The sequence below is a fragment of the Cupressus sempervirens genome, chromosome 3, assembly GCF_028749045.1.
Source record: "Cupressus sempervirens isolate cs-2001-9-10 chromosome 3, ASM2874904v1, whole genome shotgun sequence".
Lineage (NCBI taxonomy): Eukaryota > Viridiplantae > Streptophyta > Pinopsida > Cupressales > Cupressaceae > Cupressus > Cupressus sempervirens.
In genome coordinates this window covers 303,166,844-303,189,930 of record NC_143120.1, presented here as the reverse complement: position 1 = coordinate 303,189,930, position 23,087 = coordinate 303,166,844, and positions in this window count along the sequence as shown.

Sequence of the window (23,087 nt, the reverse complement as noted above, 5' to 3'; positions counted from 1 at the left end):
GGGCTGTTACATGCAGGGGATGGCTAGGAGCCATGATGGTCTTATGATGCTATTGACAGTTGGGAGGAACCACACACTTAGTTTGGTTGTTCAGTTCACTGCGATGTTTATTTCAGTGTGTTCTTTGCTGCTGTAGTTTAGATGGATAGATGTTCTTCATTCTTTGTTGTTCTTGCACTCGAGTGTTCATTCCTCAAGCCTTTGTGGATCCGATACTCCTTGGTGTGGAGGTTCTTTTCTCTATTTTGATCCTTTATGCTTTTAGGAGTGTTTTTGTGTTCTTTGGGTGACATTAAAAATGTATCACACGCCCATGCAAACTATGTCGTACGACACTGTAAAGTGTCTCATGCCTTCTTGAAAAATGTTGTACGACACTGTAAAGTGTAGCACGCCTTCTTGAGAAATGTCATATGACACTGGAAGAGTGTTGCATACCTTCTTGAGAAGTGTCGTACGACACTGGAAGAGTGTCGCATGCCTTAAGGAGAAGTGTCGCCCTCCCTTAATAAGAAGTGTCGCACGAATTTTTGTAAAAACCTGCGCGGGCAGACAACGGGCACTTTTTATCATGATCCAAACTTTGTGAGAGTTGATTTGGATACCCTTTTGGGCATTCTTTGACCCTATGTTGTTGCATTTTGAATTCTGTCAGTTTCTCTTAAAATCTAATTTTTGTGTTTCTGTTTTAGTCTCTTGGGTTTAAAATATATCGTTTAAGTATAAGATAATTTCTTATACTTAAGATATATTTCAATATATGCGATGAATCTTTTGAGATAGGTTTCAGACCTCTTGGAGATAAGTTATAGATTCTAGGAAATTTCAAGGCTTCAGAAATCTAAACTTAGCCAATTTTCAGGACTTCAGGATTTCAGGCTTAGCCAGATTTTAGGATTTTGCATTTTACCCCAGCTTGGTGTTTTGTTGATGAGTGGTTGTTTCTTGTGCCCTCATCTTGTTAGTGGTGGTTGTTGGCTTTTGTTCATGTGTGTTAGTTGGTAGTGGCGTTCGAAGATCTGTTGGTTGCCGGGATTGTGGTGAAGTCTTCCGTTGCGATCTTTGTGATCCCTGTATGACGTTGTCATGTGCATTCATACTTGTAAAAAAAAAATATTCTGGCTTGTATTTCATCCTTATTTACAAGGATCTCTAGGTGGGGCATTAAAAATAAATATTATATTAATTAATGCGCATTATTTTAATATTTTCTCACATAGGAGTTTGCAAATTCTCAAGAGTTGTCATGTAGACAACATAGGAGTTTGCACTCTAAGTATGCACGTGTTGTCAACAACATAGGATTTGGCGCACAAATTGAGCACATGGTGTCTACAACCTTATGACTCATCTAGAAGGTTGGAGAAGGCTCATGCTTAGTTATCAACACCTTCTATTGTTTCTAGAAACATTCTAGATGCATCTTAGAGGCCTTTAAATAGAGGTTTTCCTAGTGTGTTTGAACAAGCTTCAAAGCTTACATGTATTTGAGGAGCTCATATGCTTCTACATACTCATATGCTTCTACAAGCACTTCTAGTCACTTGGAGGTTTTGGTTGGCTTGGATCTTTGAGGAATTGCGAATGTTGGAGAAGGAAATGATTTTTCTATGGACTTCTGAGACATGGCAAATTAGCATCAGTGTCCAGGTGCACTTGTGATTTTTGCATAATCTATTTGTCTTCATCGTGTCTGATATATGTGTTTGAATATTCTCTGTGATTGAATCTTCAATCTTGAAATTAGAATCTAGATATATATGTTAATTTTTATTTGAATGCGAAGAAAACAATAGAAAATATTAGCTTCAATTTAAGAAAAAAATTAGTTCTAAATCGGGTTTGGGTATGAATTAGAATCGAATTGAGAAATAGATTTAAAAAGGGTTTTTAAATTGATAGCGAAATCCATTAGAGAATTTATTTAGTAAATTTGGAGAACAAATATTTTATAAAAATCTTTTAAATTGAAAGCCTTTATTTTAAAATTGTGTAGATAAAGACATGTTTATTCAGATCTGCACACACACACACACGCACACACACACACACACACACACACACACACACACACACACACATATATACATTTAAAAATAAATACACCCACACACACACACACACACACACACACACACACACACATAATGAACCGCATGTTAAAGTTGCTGCGGAAAGTATACATTTGAAAATCCAAATCGCAGTGGATAACAAACATTTTTTGTAAAATGTTATAATAATAAAAGTATATCATATTGCATAGTTTTGGGAGGGGGGGACGAAACCCACACCCCCGTACTTGCTATCCTCGTAGGTACCTGCTGTCGCAGGCACTGCGACGACACTCGCTATCACCGCAGGCCATGTGACTGCAGGGTATCGCATGCCAACAACGGTGCTTCATGTGTGTGTGTGTGTGTGTGTGTGTGTGTGTGTGTGTGTGTGTGTGTGTGTGTGTGTGTTATGTGTGTGCGATTTGATGGGAATGAAATCAAACTTTTCCATTTCAAATTTCTTAAAACATTTTAAAATATTTATCATTAATATTAATAATTATATATATTTATGTACATATGTATCTATATATATTTATATATAAATATATATATGTATATATATGTATATATGTAAGTATGTATATATATTATTAGTAATTAATAATTATCATAATTTGATAAATAATCATTCTTTATAATAATGAATTATTTTGTAATATTATAGTCTAACTATATAGATTTAATTAATTGATTTGGATTATGAAGAAAAGATGTTTATGAAATTAATTGGTAAATTCTATTGTCAAAATTTAATATTTAAATTTAATGGGGGACGTTTGCAAATAATGTTTATATAAACAAAATATTATTAGAACAATTAGAAAATTGAGTCTAATTGTTGACTTTTAATATTAATTATTTAATGTATATTAAATATTATTTAATATATGAATTAAATAATTAAGACATGGTAATTTATATTATGTTGATTTAAATTAAGAGACTTTAATGATATTGGATTAAGATTTAATTGACAAAGAGTCATTGTTATAACATTGCTACGATTTGAGTTATTATGTTATTAATAATACGTTTTGTATTATTAAATAGATTATTGGTACACCTTAATTGTGCTAAGAGTTAGTTAAATATTAACCAATGAAGTTTTGTAAGGTTTCTTTAAGATCAATTATCTATAGTTTTGATGAGTTTATTATTTATTAATGTTTGTTGAGTCTATTAATAACTAATAGCATAAATGATTTAAATAGTTATCAATTAATCTGATTAGAGTTAATCTAGTGAAGATTATTTAATGATTGAAGTTTTGTAAAAGATATTAATTTTTGGATTTGGAGTATAGTTGATTTTTAATCAATTGATATTCATTGAGTTGTTATTATAACTATGATATTAATAATTAAGTTGTGCGATAGAGTCTTAATAGAAATGATTATCGATAATACGAATTTGTTAAAGAAATATTAGTATTCATTGAAAGAATGACGAATGTGGTCATTATAGATCTATTAATAAGATGCTCAATATAACTTGTTATTAAATATTAACAAGTCATTATTAATATTAGAGAATTGGATTATGGTTGGCCTTTAACTTAAAATTATAGTTAGTTATTAATCAACTGATATTGATTGGGTTGTTGGTATGGTTATGTAATTATTAATTAAATTAATTAATTAGAGTTATTTAAATTTAATTAATAATTAGGTTATGTAATAAAGTTTTAATTGATATGCTAATATCGATTCTTTTAGTGAAGTTGTTAAGTATTTACATCGAAGTTGATAAGTCTTATTTTAATGACTTAAATAATGACTTTAGATATTTTAATGGTTGTTAGTAATGAATTAATCAAGAGACTTAAGTTTTAGTGATATTTAATTAAGTATTATTAGAATGATAAAAGTCATGGATTGTATACCTATGTTAATTGATTGATTTAATTGATCATTTTAATAAAGTTATAATCTTCTTATTCAAAGATTGATAACTGGCTTTCTTATATTTAAACGAATAATAATCCTTTGTTTATGTTGAAAAGTTGAAGTAACATTAAGGAAGAGTTATTCAGTTAGTAACATGGATCTTAGCAAATGAAGAGAATAATTTAATTAAGGGTCAAAGAAGATTAGTTTAGTGAGTAAATATTTACCCTTAAGTTATTCTTAGAATGTAATTTTAAATAATCGAAGGATAATGTTATCGAGGGAATAAATGGGTTGACTTGTAGGTCAAATGATTAATTTTATATACTTGAAGTATACTTGCAAACAAAAACTGAAAACTCCACACTTAATTCAACTATGTAATTTTAACAAACCAGAACATGTGTTTGCATTGTGTTTTCTCTATGCTATTTGTTTTGAGTTTTGGGTTGACTAGTGTTGACCAGTTATAGGATGTCTACCAGAGGCATGGGAGTTATGTGAATGTGATGTCATGATGATGTCTTAAATTCGATCTTTATAAACCCAACCATGGTAATGTGATGATATGCTCTATGAGATGTTTGTATTTACTGATTGTTATTGCTCATCAGTCTTCTTGAGTGAAGCTAAGTTATATGTATCTGAGACACTTGACTTAACCATTTTTGAGTCATCGATTAGTTATCCTTGGATTACTTTCTAGTTGCCATGATGGGACTGAAATTGTAATACCCTAACCATCACAAAAAACTATATAACCATAATCCATACATAATAAGAGATTATAAGCCCGAACAATTTTTTTTATAATAAAACTCCATTACAAAATTATCCTTTATACAACAGGTACAGTAAAGTACTCATAATCAGCAATGTAACATTTCACAATATTACAACAGAGTATATAACATATTTATACTCTTTTATTAGAAGTACAAAAACTTTAAATACATTCAAATTAATACTGAATTCTAAATATAAATAGTCATTTCTTCTAGATCCATAACCAACCCTTTCTCGATCCTGAAAACCAAAACAGCACAACCACAACACACCAAACAGGGCCTAGTAACACTAATTAAATCGATAAAACCTTCGGCAAACCTGCACATTAGATTTTATAAAAAAACTATATTCATTTAAACCAGATAACAGATGTACTAAAAATATAATTTTTCTAACCACATTCAATTATAAAGCAAGTACAAAATTTCTTACACGCAGATATGTAGAAATAAACTTGCACAGAATATGACAAGGTAATGATCCAGTAGTCCATGGGTGTCAATATAATAATCTATGTTCAGCCACTCGTAGAACTCAATATGTCAGGTGCAACCATAAAGTTCTTATCTTTTTATATGATTCCCAACCCATGAAATTTTAAATATTACCACTTGATTAACTAACTATCATAAAATTTCTCATAAGGATCTAGACTAGTGTCGGAGGGCATCCAGCAACATATTTCTATCACCACAAGATACTTGTTTTATGACAACCACCCAATCTAAAGGATCACACTTGCATAATCTAACATACACATAATTGGAAGAAAACATAGATTAATTTTCCAATTCCAACTAATACATTTATTTCATTTACTTCAATTTAACAATTGAGTGAGCAACAAAAATATCATATGAAACCATTTTGTATCCTTTCATATACTTCACAATTCATATTACCCAAAAAACCCTTTTAATTTTCACAAGCAACCAAGCCTTTCAAAATACAAATCAACGATATTCTAATTAAAAAGTAAGAAATTGACTTTTCCAAGACTCACTAAATATACATTTCATTTTAAAATACCAATAATAAAACTATCCACATATACTATTACTAAATAACATCAGAATGTAAACATTAATCAATTTCCATTTCCTGAAACAAGTAATCACAATAATCTCAAAATTACATACCTATGATAATTCTAACAATTCAATTTGTAAGGAAATACATATATGTTGATACATATAAATAAATAATTACACACACACACACACACACACACACACACACACACACACATATATATATATATATACATGACATTATTTATAAATATACATATACATACTCACTTACATATACCAAAACATATATAAAACTTTAATAATTTAAAGTCAGAATTAAAATAGATGCATAATATTTTCCATTATTAGTTTTATAATTTACTGTTACCAAATAATTACAAAATCTAATTTCAATAAAAAAAAACAACACCTTACTGTTTAAAACTGCGACCCACACAGTGTCCCTAATTCCAATTTAACAACATGCCTCTTCCATCCCAGATATCAACATATCTAAGGTTTACAAATATCGAATAAAACTTTATGCTATTATTTTTGAACTCAAAACATCAAACACTTTCGACAAACCATCGACTCTTATAACTATAAGAATAAAAGGCAATCCTCAGATTTTTAACACATTGAAAACTTGTTAAGAACAAAGACACATCTCTTCCTATTCATTGAAGACTGGTTGTGCACTGCAAAATTCAAACCCCCATAATTATGCTAATGATCGACACCAATCTTTTGCACACGGTTACACATGTTTTGTTTGACTTAATGACTATGTCTTGGTTCACAAGCATAGCTTAGTAAAATTACTGTTGAATACATAATGGTTATAAACATCTTGTCCATAACCCTCAACCATAATCGAGAATGAAACCAAACCCAAACTCAGGTTGGTGTCTTTAGTCATGTCTCAAATATCTCTGCGAACTCATGGCCGTGGCCGAGTCGCACAAACCTATGAACTTGTGAAATGGGTTCTCTCAGAACTCGGCTCTAAGGAAGCCATATTCCCTCAAGTTTTACACATGTACATACATGTTCATTGCTTCAAGTATATGCTTCTCACCGATTCAACTTGGAGGAGAATGCATGGTTGGGCAGAACATAAATACTTAAATAACAAACCCAAATTAATATCTCCCTACCACACATGCAAGTATGGGTGTATGCAAAGTTCAGAAACATACAAAGCCGAATCCAACATATATCCATGCTTGGATGTCTATAGACAATAATCAACATTGATAACCATTTGCAAATATACTAACCGAATTAACAATGCAATAATAAAACAAGAGAGAGAGAGAGTAGGGTGAGAAGTTGCCCCTAAATATTTATCATAAACCCAATTGCAACACACAACACAGAGTATTTCATTCACACACTCGATTCTGGGTTTTTTCCACATAACAAATTTTGACATTCAATATTCAAAAATCTAAATGAAACATAATAATGGCTATAGAAAAGAGTCAAGGAAAAGCCCCCTTCCGGTGAAAGTGCAGAATGATGCTCAAGAAACGTTGCCTGAAGAGTCCTCTAACTCAAACTCACAACCCAAGTTCCCAAACATTCGATGCCATTTTTTTTTTTTCAGAGATAACACGAAATCTTTTCTCAATACCAAAAATTGAGAAATACAACCATGCAACGACAGAAGAATGAGGAATACAAATTTGTGAGAGTTTATAGAGCTGGAGTGAGTCAAAATCTCCTTCATGGCTAACCATTTCCAAAAATTTGCACTGAGAAACTTGTTCAACAGAGGTTTCATGTTGCCTCTACTGGAATCCAAAAATGGCGGACTGATCAAATTACAACTATCTCCCAACAAAACTAGTTTAGACATGCGAAGTGATGCTCATTATTGCGAGCTTATCCCAAAACCCCACTTCCTGAGCTTCCTTCAACACTTGGTAATAGGAGTACGAGCTTGTTGCTCGATAAACTTGCCAACATTAAAACTCACTAACTCGGCTGCCAATGCCAAGTCCAATATTACCAAATTCAAACTTTGCATTGATAAACTTAGGCTACGTTTCCAGTTTAGGTTTAGACACAGTTTAAACCATGCGATAGGTTAGTTTAGGCACTAACTTAGTTAACAATACATATGTATTAATATTAACATCAATACTAGCTAACATTAATATCAACATTAACATATATATTAATATTAACATTAATACTAGATACTATTAATTCCACTGACATAATAAATGTCGCTAATTGATAAGTACACACACACACACACACACACACACACACACACACACACACACACACACACACACATACAAATACAAGCACACTAATTTACAAACAACTACATATACATATACGTATGTAAATATAACTAATATATATATACGTATATATATATAAAATTATTTTATACTATTACACTTATATTTATATATACATATATATTTATTTATATATATATATACTTAAATCCGGCAATAACAGATACAAGGTGCTGATAAAATTTAATGCCACCTCAATATAAGTCTGAAAGTACGAATCAGACAAAAGTAAGTCTGAAACAATACTAACATTAATTCATTAATGATGGGGACACAACCCACACACAGAATGGACACAACAGGAAAAGAGAAATTTTATTAACTGTGAAAATAAGCTAGTACATTCAGTACAGAGAAAATAGACTTCAAAACATGCCCTAAGGGCTTACAATAACATAAATCTGGAGATAATTTCTCCTTTCAGTACTTCCTCTCAACTTCCACTCCGAACTGCCTTTTACAATGCCAGAAATGTCCTTAAATAGACCCCGGAGGGTTAAGGACTAGGAATACATTCTAGAAAGTGCTAGTAGGCATCCACCGACCAAGTAGAAGGCTCTAGAAGCCGCGTTAGAAGTTGGTGCAAATCTAGAAGAATCCAAAAATGGTAACCAAACTTTCGGGAGGCATAACTTTTGAATTGTAGGTCCGATTGACGAACCGTTTACATTTTCAAAAAGCTCTCAAAGCACTCTATAGCCCTATGGACCAGCTTTTCTCATCCCCCATTTTTTGTCCCTTTTAGAGGTCATTTAATGCCCAAAACCTGACTTTGAAGCATTCTTAAGAGGTCTCCAAAATTCAAAAAACTGCGATAACTTTCAAACCGTGGGGCCTTTTGACCTGATTCTTTTTCTGGAATGTTCTAAATTACAATTACATTCATTTGGCCAATTTACACCTCTTAGTTCACCATAATGATGGCTCAATTACATACTCCTATTTTTTTGGCATTTACATGTATCCCAAGGTGTTCAAATACTCTATCCTAGAACACTGATAGTGGAACTGTGAGAGTTGGAACCTTTATTTGACCCAAATGGGTATCCAGAAATGAAAACACATGAAACAAAAACTAAGTCTAAGTACATTTTTTTGGGTGACACAGGATTACCCTTATACCTCTGGATGCTCCTGCATCAGACACCCATGATAGATTGAAAAGTGACCCTATCACTTTATGAATGGTAGAGGAAATCCCAAATGAAAAACCTTAGCTACTAAAATCCAGGTTGAGTCCTCTATCGGCCGTCCTTTCCACTTGACCAAATACTCTTCATACTGCCTATTTCTGGTGCTCCTACCCACATGATGATCTAGAATATCTTCTATCTCCTCCTTCTTAGAAGTAGGAATTAGACATGGCTCTAACATTAGTTCCTCATCTGCACCATCATCATGATACTCTGTTAAGTCTGCAATGTTGAAAATAGGAGAAATATGAACACCATCTGGCAGCTCCACCTCATATGTATTTCCTGAGTTATGTTTCTTTAGAATTTTGTAGGGGCCAAATTTCTTCATTTTTAGCTTGTTGTAAGTACCGGCTGGAAATCTTTCTTTTCATAAGTGTACCATGACTAGATCCCCTACTTGGAATTCCTTATGTCTTCTCCTTTGATTAGCCCTAGCTTTATACTCTTGATTCATCTTGGTAATGTGTGCTTGAACCTCCTTAGAAATACTTCCCTTTTGGTCCAATTTCTTCTTCTTCATTGTCATCCTCACTGTCATCACCTGCGACAACATTTGTTCCTTTACGGAGCTCCTCCTGCAATGCTTGTACCTACCTTTGGAGGGCTCTAACCTCCTTAGGATTAATAACATCAGCCTTTCCACCACGTTCTCTTCGTGGAGGCATCTTCTTAACTCAAACCCACAACTACATAGTCCTGGTGCAAACTGCCTCACAATCAGCGCTCTGTCTACACACTCAGGAAAACCATCTCTGATACCACTTGATGGGGACATAACCCATGCAAAAAATGGACACAACAGGAAAAGAGAAATTGTATTAACTATGAAAATAAGCTAGTACATTCAGTATAGAGAAAATAGACTTCAAAACATGCCCTAAGGGCTTACAATAACATAAATCTGGAGATAATTTCTCCTTTCAGTACTTCCTCTCAATTTCCACTCCAAATTGCCTTTTACAATGCCAAAAATGTCCTTAAATAGACCTCGGAGGGTTAAGGACTAGGAATACATTCTAGAAAGTGCTAGTAGGCATCCACCAACCAAGTACAAGGCTCCAGAAGCCGCATTAGAAGTTGGTGCAAATCTAGAAGAATCCAAAAATGGTAACTGAACTTCTGGGAAGCATAACTTTTGTACCGTAGCTCCGATTGACGAACTGTTTACATTTTCAAAAAGCTCTCAAAGCGCTCTATAGCCCTATGGACCAGCTTCACTTGTACCTATTTTTTTGGCCCTTTTTGAAGTCATTTAATTCCCCTAACCTAACTTTGAAGCATTCTTAGGAGGTCTCTAAAACCCAAAAAATTGCGATAACTTTCAAACCGTGGGGCCTTTTGACTTGATTCTTTTTCTGGAATGTTCTAAATTACAATTACATTCATCTGGCCAATTTAAACCTCTTAGTTCACCATAATTATGGCTCAATTACATACTCCTATTTTTTTTGGCATTTACACGTATCCCAAGGTGTTCAAATACTCTATCCTAGAACACTGATAGTGGAACTGTGAGAGTTGGAACCTTTATTTGACCCAAATGGGTATCCAGAAATGAAAACACATGAAATAGAAACTAAGTCTAAGTACATTTTTTTGGGTGACACAGGATTGCCCTTATACCTCTGGATGCTCCTGCATCAATTATTTAGAATGTTATTCCTGAATCAAAATTGATACAGATAATAAAATTTTGCATAAAACACAATACTGAAAGTATTAAAACATCTGTTCTGAGAATTAGATTTTAGTAACGTCTAAATTCTCATTATGATAAACATGATGATGCCTGAATCACAATAACTTCAACAAGTACCAAATTATCCAAAAAAGTGAACTATCCTCAGAATCCAAGGTATCTGATGTAGAACTGTTAGGGCCATGATAGAAATGTTGATTTATTTCTTAATGATGTCATGTTGTGACATGTTTAACTCAACCATTTTGGAGTCTTTGATCAGTATGATTTTGAGATATATTTTGGTTATTGAGAACCAATGGATACTTTTGATTATCAGTGATACCTTTAGTGGCCAATAGAGAACTGTTGTGGTCATGATTATCTATGGATGCTTTTCATCTGCTCATGGAGATTTGATGCTTTTATTATGGATATTTAATGCTCTTATTATGGATTATTCTTTTGGTATTTTTCCAGTCACTTGTATAGGACTGTGGTGATTTTGGTGATTTATGATTCCATGAGCTTAGGGTAGGTTATCTATTTGTATTGTCAGGAAATGGCTTGCAATGGGGGCTGACGCCCTAAGTGGCTGCCAGGGTAACTCATTATAAGTTTTGTTAATAAGTGATAACATTTACACTAGATGGGGATTAAATGAACCTAAAAAGATAATTGTTTTGTTCTCGCCCATGCCTCGAGTGCTAGTACAGACTAGGATGAGAGTAGAGAGAATGCTTGGTTACGACCTTGCATTCCATAGTATGCCTTGTCATTATGAGAGGATACTAGTGGCCGCATAAGGATTAGTAGTGACCCATGGAGTCCTAAGCTAACTGTCAGGGTAACTTCTACATGATATATGCGATGACACTTGCTCGCTTACAGAGTAGGTTTCCTACATGTCATTGTGTGCCTCTGGGATTAGATGTCAGGTTTGTGATTGAAACCTTTGAGTTAGTATACTATTAGGATTCTTAGATTTAGAAAGTATTTATACTTTGTGATTTTGATAACCTATTTTGGACTTGAGATTATCTCCTCAGCGCAATGGGAGTGGACCACTTAGGTTCCATGCAGTCGAGTGGTAGTGCTTATCACTCATATCATTTGAAATTCATCTGAGACACCGTGGTTGATGCATTCTTTGTTAGCATCTATCTTCATGGATTATGATGGTGGACATGTATCCTCATATTGATGGTTTGCATATGTTAGATGATGTTATCTTATGCTTTACTTTGCATGTTAGTTTGCTTCTGCATATGATATAGTATGTTTTTAGGAGTGACATTCCTACTATGATAATACTGATGATCTCTTTAGTGATTCTGAATGTTATGCATGGAGGGATGGCTAGGATCCATGATGGTCTAATGATGCTATTAACAGTTGGGAGGAACCATGCACTTAGTTATTTATGTTTGTAATATATGGTTATCTTTTATGATTGATGTTTATATCTTTTGTGATGATGTATCATGTATGGTTTGTGGTTTTATTTATGTTATTGCATCATGCATTAGAGTTAGTATCATGATGTACTTTATTTATACAGATGTATATTCTTTTAAGCCTTTCATACCCTGTGACATGTGCAGTGGATGATTGAGCAATCTGAAATGTAATCACTTAAAGGACACTTGTATATTGTTTAAGTATGTTGAATGTTCATTATTATTTCATGTGGATGTAGTATTAGATGGAAACATAATAATAGTTAAATTAGATATGATTCAACATTAAGGGATCCTTAAGGAATGTAACTTGTTATGAATGTTTTTAGTTGTATGTATGTTATTACTTCTGCTACTATGTGTTTGATAAGAATGGTTTTACTATCATGTTTAAAATAAAATAAAAATGCTACCGAACTTAGTGAAACTTTAGGTTAATTCTTTGGATCCCTTGGTGGGGCATTACATTCTAAGTGTGCATGATCCTATGTTGTCTTTATCTTAAGTTTTGGTTTACTCTTCCAAGACTAGACCTATAATGTAATTAAGTGCCTAATTAGCCAACTTGAGACTTAGTTGGCTATATATCAAGCTTGGTTAGATGTAGGAAATGTTGATCGAGAGAAGAAGATAAAATATGTGAGCTTGACTCTGAAATTGTAATTTTCATTATATATGGGTGTAACCTAAAAGGTTTCACACCTAGACATATTGTTTTCTTTCATGTGAATTGAAATAATTACACTATTGATGTATTGCATATAGCTTTTATGTTCCCTATTGATTTTTTTGAGCAAAGTTTCCGTGTGTAACTCTTAGCAAGGGTACTAGTAGATTTAAGTTGGGTTTATTCTATCTTATCCCTCCTTTGTTGCATCATCCAAACACCAAAATTCAAGGCACCATCCAATCTGTCTTGATCTCTCACACCAATTGAAGACATCTCAAGGGATAAAAGTAATAATAAATCTAGAGAGATCAACCTAGGTTTTTTAAAACCCTCAATTTCTTTCTTAGGGTAAACCTTTTCTACCCTCAAAATTGCTTTGATATCATGTGAAAATTACTATTGCAGTCACTAATTATTAATCTCTTGTCTTAATAAATTATTTAACTATCAAAAACTAGTTCACAACTAATTTTGGAAAAAACCAACAAGTACAAATTCACCAATAAAAAATACGAAAATAAATTTGCAACACAATGATGTAATATTTGCAAACAGATTGTCCCTAGATAAAACCCTAAGGGAAAACTAGTTCTATAGATGATGAATTATATTGTGAGGCCTCACTCGACCCAACATATTATAGATGACATATTTGCATTATGATACTTCTAATTTGATGTTTTGATATACTTTCAAGACTATAGAGTGATGTTATTTTAATATCTACACTTTAATGATTTGCACATTAGGACTTAATTGATATAATTAATGATTCCATTTAATGTTCTAAATTATTTTGATAGCTTTAATAGAAACTAAATTTGTAGAAATGCTGGAAATGTCAACTTATAATGTTAGTGTTAAAGGATAGATTTTGTTATGCAATAGAACCTAATATTGTGAATGGGATGATCAAACACATATGGATGCAATTTTATGACATGATAGTATGTGAAATGTCAATTGGATTACAATGTTTCATGACTTAATGTGATATGCAGATAAATGTTAATTTGATTACGATGATTTCTGATTCACAAATAAATGTTAATCTAATTATGATGGTTAATGATATGCAAATTTGATACCCTAACATCTTGAATGATTTATTTGAAAAGATTAGGAAAGGAAGTTTAATTTGAAATACGTTAATAAGGACTTCATAAAATTTGAATTTTTATGCATTTATGATATATATATTTATGACCTCCTTGGATTACTGATGCTTGAGTTTAATGTACAGGAAGTGGAACCATGGAAATTCTTGGGGGAAACAAGTTCCAAACCTTTGTGAACATAGTTTAACTAAGACAAATCTTTAGAAGATTCAAAAGCCTTGTTGTCAAAGTATTTTTCTTTGTAAATGTGAGTTTGCTTGCTTGTGGAAATGTTTAATCATTTAGATGCATTAGGGGCATGTCATGGTAATGTGGAATGCATTTTTATGTGTCACTTGACACTTGTGGAATTTTTGTATAATTGACATGTTATTTACGGTTTTGATCATGGTGGCAATTTACCCTAAGACTAATTACCTTGTTAATGAGTAAGTAAACCCACTTGATAAAAGGTGGGATGGGTCACAATCAAAGGAAAGTTCAAATTTGGGACTTGAATAGGGTTTTGAGGGGTCATTAGGTGGTCCCAAAGTGTCTTTCATGTGAAAATGAGCTATCCATGTGATAGTATAACATGTTAGGGACCTAATTTTGACCATGGTAGTGACTAGACAGCCTAGGGGATCCCTTTACCCATGCATTCTTCCACCAATTCGAAAATGGACTTATTACATGTGTTCTCTTCCATGTTTTCCAGTAAGTCAAATATAGAAAATTTAGAGGAGACAAGATTGTAAAGGGGAGTGGCTTAGTGTCCTTGCTAAAATAGTTAGTGAGAAGGCCTAATTAGGGGGTCTTGGACAAATTAGTGGGTTGTTCACCCACTCTCTAAGTTTAGAGACAATTAGGGTTTGGAGAAGGGCTAAGGCAACTCTATAAAAAATATCATTGCCCTAGCTTGGACCAAGGTTGGTGTTTTAAATGATGTACATTTCCTTTCTTTTAGAATTTCATAGTAAATCTACAAGCATGGAGCATTTGTTATGGGATCTTGCATTGAATTGTGAATTTTTGGATGGTAGATTTTGGTATTGTGTTGTGCCATTGTGAATCTTGTATTGTGTTGTAGTGGTATGAATGTGCATTGTGTTCATGAAAACTTCTTGGTTTTTCTTTCTTGATCCTTTTTGGTTTTGATTTGAATTTCAAATGTGTTATGGGCGTGAGGGCTTCACTTACCCATTGGGAAGGGAAGAGAAGTCCAGGGTGAAGGGCTTGGTTGGGATTGAAAAATAATTGAGAACCTTGGACTATGGGCTCCATTGTATGCCATATTCATTCAAATATTTCTTTGGGAGTGATAAGGGAAATGATGGTGTAGAAGGGAAGATTATGGAGTGTGGATATTCAAGGATGCTATCGTTAATGGCAGTATGTTGAAGGACTTTTTTTGAAAACCATGAAAGGGCATGAAATTATTGAATTGTGAAAACCCCAAAAGAGCATGAAAATTAATTAATATAGATATGTGATGATATGGCAAGTCTCCTTGTTGAAATCATACCTTCACCCTAAGTACAAATGGTTCCAATGGTGAATTATAGTGTAAATCTTAGAAGGGAGTTATTATGTGTTATCTTGTAAGTTTCTCATGCATGATCATATGTTGTATGTGTGTATCCCATTTGGATCTTGTTTCCCTTGCTTGGTGGGTGGCTTCATGGAAGCCTAGGATGGGAGGTGAGCCTCCATGGTTCCAAGTGTTGTGTTGTGTTGTAGGTTTTGTGAAGAGGGATTCCTTGGAGATGCTAAGGTTTATCCTTGGCAATGTTAGAAACCAAGTGTGTGTGGAGATGCAAATCTTCCATGCCATTGTAAATGTGTTAGGATGTTAAATCTCCATGGTTATTCCATTGTGATATTAAAGGGATTTGTTATTATTATATAATGTTGAAATTGTGTAAGGTATCGTTTGGGGATTTTGTATATACTTTTCTTGCAAGGAAAATATTCATTGTAAATTTTCACATTTTGTGATTTAAAGTAACATGGAGTAGTTATGAAATCAAAATATCTTTATGATGCCCTATAAATTTATTGGTAGGAATATTTCATAGTGGATGTGTGGAAATTTTTTATTGATATAGATAATACAATATGGAACATAGATGATTGTATTATAAAAGCATATGATATGCAATTTACACAATGAATGTACATTATCTTTAGTAGTTCCTTGTATATGCATGAAGATTAGTTCATTAGATTTTCAAGTTTTTATTTAGATCCTATGATGTGAAAGGTGATAATGTATTAAACTTGGAGCAAAACCTCCTATAGCCACCATTTTATTCTCTAGAATTTGTATGGGATGGATAATTAAATTCCATCCCAAATTATAGTCTAATAAAATAATGGACATAATATGCTTGATACCCCTAGTAGGAGTCTATAAGACTTAGGGGTTATAATAGAAGTTGGCTAACACTAGGCTCCTAAGTCTTTCCCTAAGTGACAAGATTAAGACCTCTCACAAGATTAAGATCTCTAAAAGAGACATATTTACATAGGTTCTAGTTCAAGTATGGTACAAAGAACAAGATTAAAATATATAAAAAAACTAAACAAATAATACTTCCATATAAAAAAAAGATCCCTTGAAAAGAATACCCCCACTTAGGACTTGTACACTATTAAAACTCTAAATAAAATAAAGAACTCTCGAAAAGTCCTCTACCTAGCCGACCACTCCTTGTACCAATCAACAAAAAAGCATAAAATAAGACATAATGCTTAGTTTCCAAAAATAAAAGATGATGTCAAACGACTCAAAACTCGAGCCCCACCATCCTAGGCATCACATGCATTAGAACCATATGATTAAACTTTAACAAGTCTTTGACATCCTTCTGACAAAAGTAAGAAATCTTTCCTCTTGTCTTGGGTGCCTAAATATTCTTGAAATAAAACATGGTAAGATATATATCCCTCACCCAACACTCCACACCTAGGGAGGAGGATATATGTGTTTGGGGAAGTGGGAGGAGTAGGTGGATGATGGGAAAGTAACCCATGTCAAATGTATGCCTTGGGATCAAACTTGGAAAAACTTTTTAACTAAGTGCATTGGGGAAAGTTAATGGAAATGACTCCACAATATAGGAATTCGAATTGGAAAGGGGTAGACCTTGAAAATAGTGATTTAATTAGGTTGTCAGTATGTGGAGTGTATGTTAAGGGTAGATGTTAGGATATAGGGATAGTAAAATGCTAAACCTAAACAAATAAATTATGATTAAGTGATAAGTAAGCCAATAATGCATGGATTAAGTATAAGTTATTAGGAAGTATGTTAGTTAGTTAGTATAGTAGTTAGGATATAGTAAAGGTTATTATTTAGTCAAAAAAAGATAAGTAAATAAGTTTTAGTTAACAAATGCTAGTTTAGAATTTAGTTCATGACTTTAATTAGTAGATTTTAGTTAGTATTAAGAATGTTAATAAAGTTAGTTGGATGTAGTTTTATTAGGATGATATTAAGTAAGTCGTTAGGGTGATGGAATTGAAAAAATAAAAATATAAGGTTAGATGGTGGATTAAAATAATTAAAATAATTCAAATTTGGTTATGGAGCATGGTTATATAAGTATATTATAATATCAAATTATTGAAGTAACATTGATAGATAAGCATTATTATATAGGATTGAATGTATATTATAATGGGCATATCAACTTTTGCATGTGTTAATATTGGATTTTTATGTCATTAAATGTCATTTATAAAGTAAATTTTATATCTGGTTCAAGGGAATGAAAACTAGATAATGAATGTTATGGATTCGATTGAAGATATTAGTAGGTTATCAAAGTTGATAGAATATAAGCCAAATTGAAATTGTAAGTGTATAAACAAAGTATTATTTAGTTAGTATAAGGGTCAATAAGCATGCTAGTATAGGCAGCTTTTCAGTCTATGCTTTCTATGTGCAAGTAATGATAGGGTAAGGTTATCAAATCTTACATTATTTGTATGACTTAATGAAGTATCGTGAATATCTAAGTGTGGTTCGTTTGGTTAGTAAAGTGCTTGTGTTATGGTTAGAAGGTGGTATAGGGTATAATAGTGTAGATATCTTGATAGTTGATATAGGGTTATGTTAGAAGATGAATTTAATTTCAAAATTAATTTAACCATAAGAGATTAATGTTTTCACCTAGATCCATCAGGTTATGTTAGAAACTGGATAGTGTGTCCCTTAAGCACATATTGGTTCTCTAGGGGATCATCCTAGTACTTTGTAATAAGGGTATGACAATGAAACAAACCTAATGTTATTCTTGTTACGAGCTAGGATCTAATGATGTAAAACTCAAAAGAGATAAGTAAGGTTAACAATTCCACTATGTAGGCTTGAATCTAGAATATATCAACAATGCGAAAGGATTTCATCTACATGAAAAAGAATGAAACCTATGAACCTATGTTGCTTAGGACCTTACATGTCATTCTTCTAAAACACAACCAGTGTAGAACCCTAAATAAAGGTAATTGGATTCACTGTTACAAAGAATTTTGATGTGACACTAGAGAGTCGAAGGAAATAGATCATCTGACATCATGACCAACTGGAATCAATAATCAATCAACTACATCTTAAGGAATTTGAAGACAAAATTATTTACTTCAAGTTAGCTAAGCCCTAGGTAAAATGTTAAGGTGACCCATGTCTGATAAAGGTATTACTCTATGATAAATAGCTGAATTAAGAGTTCACTTCCAAGCAATGAATTTAACTTATGATCACATATACCATCTATTGAACGTAACTCTTATCTATGTATGTCAATATAAGAATTCAGAAAAAAATTGTTGTTCTTTTTGCCTGAAATTTTCAGCATGACATATATTAAACTTCACCAAGTCAAGCGATACACAAATTTCTTGCCTCCTACTAGAAAAGTTCTAATAATCTCCCAATTTCTCCCATTGATACTCCCCCACTACTATCCCCAATGCTATCGTTGTTCCCTTGATAATACTACAAGATTGTTTTCTATCATTGCAAATGCTTTTCAAGCTTGTCTTCTCCAAATGTCCCCTAACCCCCTTTTATACTACTCCTATTGGAAAACCAATGATCAAGATTGATTTTCAAAATATAGTTGAGATTAAAAACAACACATCAACCAATAACAAAATTAGTTTCTAGTTGCTTCTAAAAGAGGTTAATTATTCAACAACTAACTATCTCTACTATAACTGATTTATTAGTAAAACAATTATTTGATAAATAATATCATGTGGATGAATAGTTGTCCAAGCTATCAAACTAACACATGTGGCATATATAAATTTTTCTCAATGAAATTTTCAATATGGAGGAATATTTTTATGTTGTTATGATAATGAAAGATGACAAATTGAAATGTCTAGTGTGGTGGTTAGTTGATTTTTTTTATGTTCCTCTAAGTAACCTTTTTATTGAGTTGAATATTTTGTGGGAAACCCATTTTTTAATGTGGAGGATGTTACCATTTGCAAACTATTCTAGAGGACATCAATATTAACATTGTTTGAAGCAATCAACAAATTATGAGAGGAACAAAGATGGAAGTTGTAGACATGAACAAGGTTTTTTTTATATCAGATGTAGGTTTAGAGAAAAATGTTGTAGTGAATGGTCAAAATTAACATAATTATGCTCAAAAAATAAGGGTGCTACATGCAAGTGCTAAATGAGAAGAGGTGGCATGTGTGTTTTTTTATATTCATATTTTACAAAAAATAAAGTATGTTAAAGTTTAAAAAAAAATCACATGAAATTCATACTTAATAAAAAATATACTAAAAATTTATTTATTGATGGTGCTTTTCTATCTCTGATTGACCTTTATCTTTAGATTTTTAAAAAATACATAGTAAAAAAAATGGAATGTATAATAAAAATATCAAAAAACTACTTTGTGTAGCTTTAAGAAAATAAACATTATCTGGTCAAATCTAGAGGGGTGTCATGGAGTTGCAATCAAGTTAGTCTCCATGGAATATAGAAGTAGAGGTTGAGAAGGATGGTATCATGTTGTTTGCAATAATCCAAGAATCATTACCAAGCTAGTCTCCATGAAGCAATTTACCCATAACAATTGTAGACAATATGAAGATGTTGAACTCGATAGTTCATTGTGGTTCAAAAAGAGTTATGTCAGTAGTTGTTAGTTCAAGTGATTTAGTAGTGATCATAAATGAATGATGTGTATGAAAATAGATGTCATGATGTTATATGATGATGACTAGATGTATTTATATCTCTATACTAATGTTTGATTTTGAAACTTAAAATACTCTTACATTGTTATAATCTAATGAATTATCTTTTGTGTTGTATTGATGGATTCATTAGTTTTATGTGTATTATACTTTTGGGATTAATGGTATGTTACAAATAAAGACTTGATGATACTAGCATTATATGATATGAAAGACATGTTTATGTTAAATAATTGGTGTATGTGTTTCCTACAACATATGATGATGGTTATTTTTATACTACAAGTTACTAATTTTTTTTACTATTATGCTTATGTTATTGCTCTTATGGATATGGATTGATATGTTCATATGAAGAGGTACAAAGTCATAGTTACTCACTCATGAGGTCCACACAATGTCTCAATCCCCTACATTGCTTTATATTATATGTTTATATGTTATTCAACTATTGTACTAACAAGGAGAAGTATCATGCATCGACTTTACCTAAATTAACACATTTGCGTATAAGTATATATCTATATATATATATATATATATATATATATATATATATATATATATGTATGTATGTATGTATGTATGTATGTATGTATGTATGTATGTAGGTATGTATATGTATATGTATATATATGTGTGTGTATATATATGTGTTAGGGTAATTAATTGTTTATACTTATTAATTAAATCACTTTGATTTAATTAAATAAGTTGCCTATTACTCTAGTTTGCTTAAGCTATCTTGTAGGTGCATATAATTAATATTTTATTAATTATATTGTGAAACCTAGCTTTTTTAGGCTTTAGGGCTTTCGTTCACCTTTAAGGTTGAACTCTTCTAATTCTTTTTTCAAGATTCATTCAATCAATCTGGGAATACAATTTTTCTCTCATCTTGTTGAGTTCTTCCAAGCTTTGCTCTTTCCTTCTTTTTTAGTTTCTCTTCAATAGGTTATCTGCATGCAAGTGATCTTGGCAATCTGTGAAGTTGGTTTTCACAACTTCTACATGGTATTAGAGCCTCCCTGCTGCTTCTTGTTCGAAGGCTTTTTGAAGCCGTGATTCAGAGTTAGAAACCCTAGCTTTTTGAGGTTTTTTCTTCAATCGGGAGGAAGAGAAATTTTTTAAAACACTTTAGGCCCAAACGGATGCTACCATTAGATCTAGAAGGCTGTTTATAGTTAGGATCCATATAAAATTTGTCCTTTTTGGCTTTCGTAGCATTAGGCATTTTTTTTTTGCCCCTCGAGAGGCCGTACAGACGCATTTATTGCAATTTTTTGCAAAAAAAAAAAAAAAGTTTATAAAACTACCACTTTGCCAACGCGTTGTCCGGTGGCCACCAGTGCTCACCTTGCTGGCCACCACAGAGTAGCCTTGACCCAGTCGCCACCGGCAGGCCACCCGCTCACTGCCCTTACCAGCTGCACCGCTGGCGTTCGCGACCATTGCATCCACCATTGATAGTGTCCACTACCCTCTTGCGGCCCTGCCACCTATACAGCTGCATGGACACTTCAGTAGTCTGTGGTATAGTCAACAACAGTCCGTGGCTGCTACGTGGCACGGGTGCCACATTAGCATTTGCCATGTGGACCCTGCCACATCACTCGGTACATTAGCCTCTTTCCACGTGGCCTTTTTTTTGTTGTGAAGGCCCCTAGGCTGTCAAATTTAAGCTAGGGTTTTGATGATGTTAGCATCATGTCATCCTACATCAGCACCCCTACCAACACTCCAGGTCCTTTTTTGACCTACTCACAATTTTTTGGCCATATCTTGAGCATATAGAGGTCTTTTTCCGATCTGAAAGAAGCGCCAAAAAGATGGTTCCGAGATGAAGACAATGGTGTAGGAATTTTTTTGTTTTGATGCAGTTTAGTTTCCTATTTTTGTATTTGAAGTCCAAAGTTCTATTTTTAACTCCGACAAGCGTTTCTTGTGCATCCCATCTTCGTATTTTGAAAACGTGATATTTTTGGAAAGTTGGTTCTGTCTACTTTTCAAAAATGATGTAATTTCTTCCAAATTATGCCCCATGCTATTTCTATCATTATTTTGACTTTTTGGTCTATGGTGGATATCTTGGGTGTTTCAAGTTTGAGGATCGTTTTCTTGGCATGTGATCTTTTGTTTTGGGCTGTACTATCTTTTGTATCAAATTTTTTCCTATTTTGATCATTGTTGATATCATTTGTAAGCATCTTTATGCAAACACACTAAGATAAAGTGCCACTCTTGCATTTCAGGATCCTTTTCATCATTGTGGTTTTTTGTACTTGCACTATTTTATAAAGTGCCATGGGGGGATAGTTGTTTGCCAATTTTGTGTCCTCTTCCTCTTTTTACCTCATGTAGTGTCAGTGAAACGTGCCTTTATAAGTGTCTGTACCTCACTCTCAATGTGTTTGGTTCCTATGTTGTAGGAGATTTTTGGCCCATCTTTTTAGTTGCCTGTCACCTCACCCTGTCTGCATTAAGGGGGGGGGTTATATTGTTCTTCTATGCTTCCTTGGTTCGATGGTTCATTGGTGTGAGCTATGTATTTAGTACCTAATCCTACATACTAGGCAATTACAATGGCTAGCTACCTATGCATTTCAGTGAGATGGATCATCTACCATATAGACATGCTTGATTCGTGCCTTCTATTTCCATGGAGGTTCTACAGATCAGCATTTTTGAC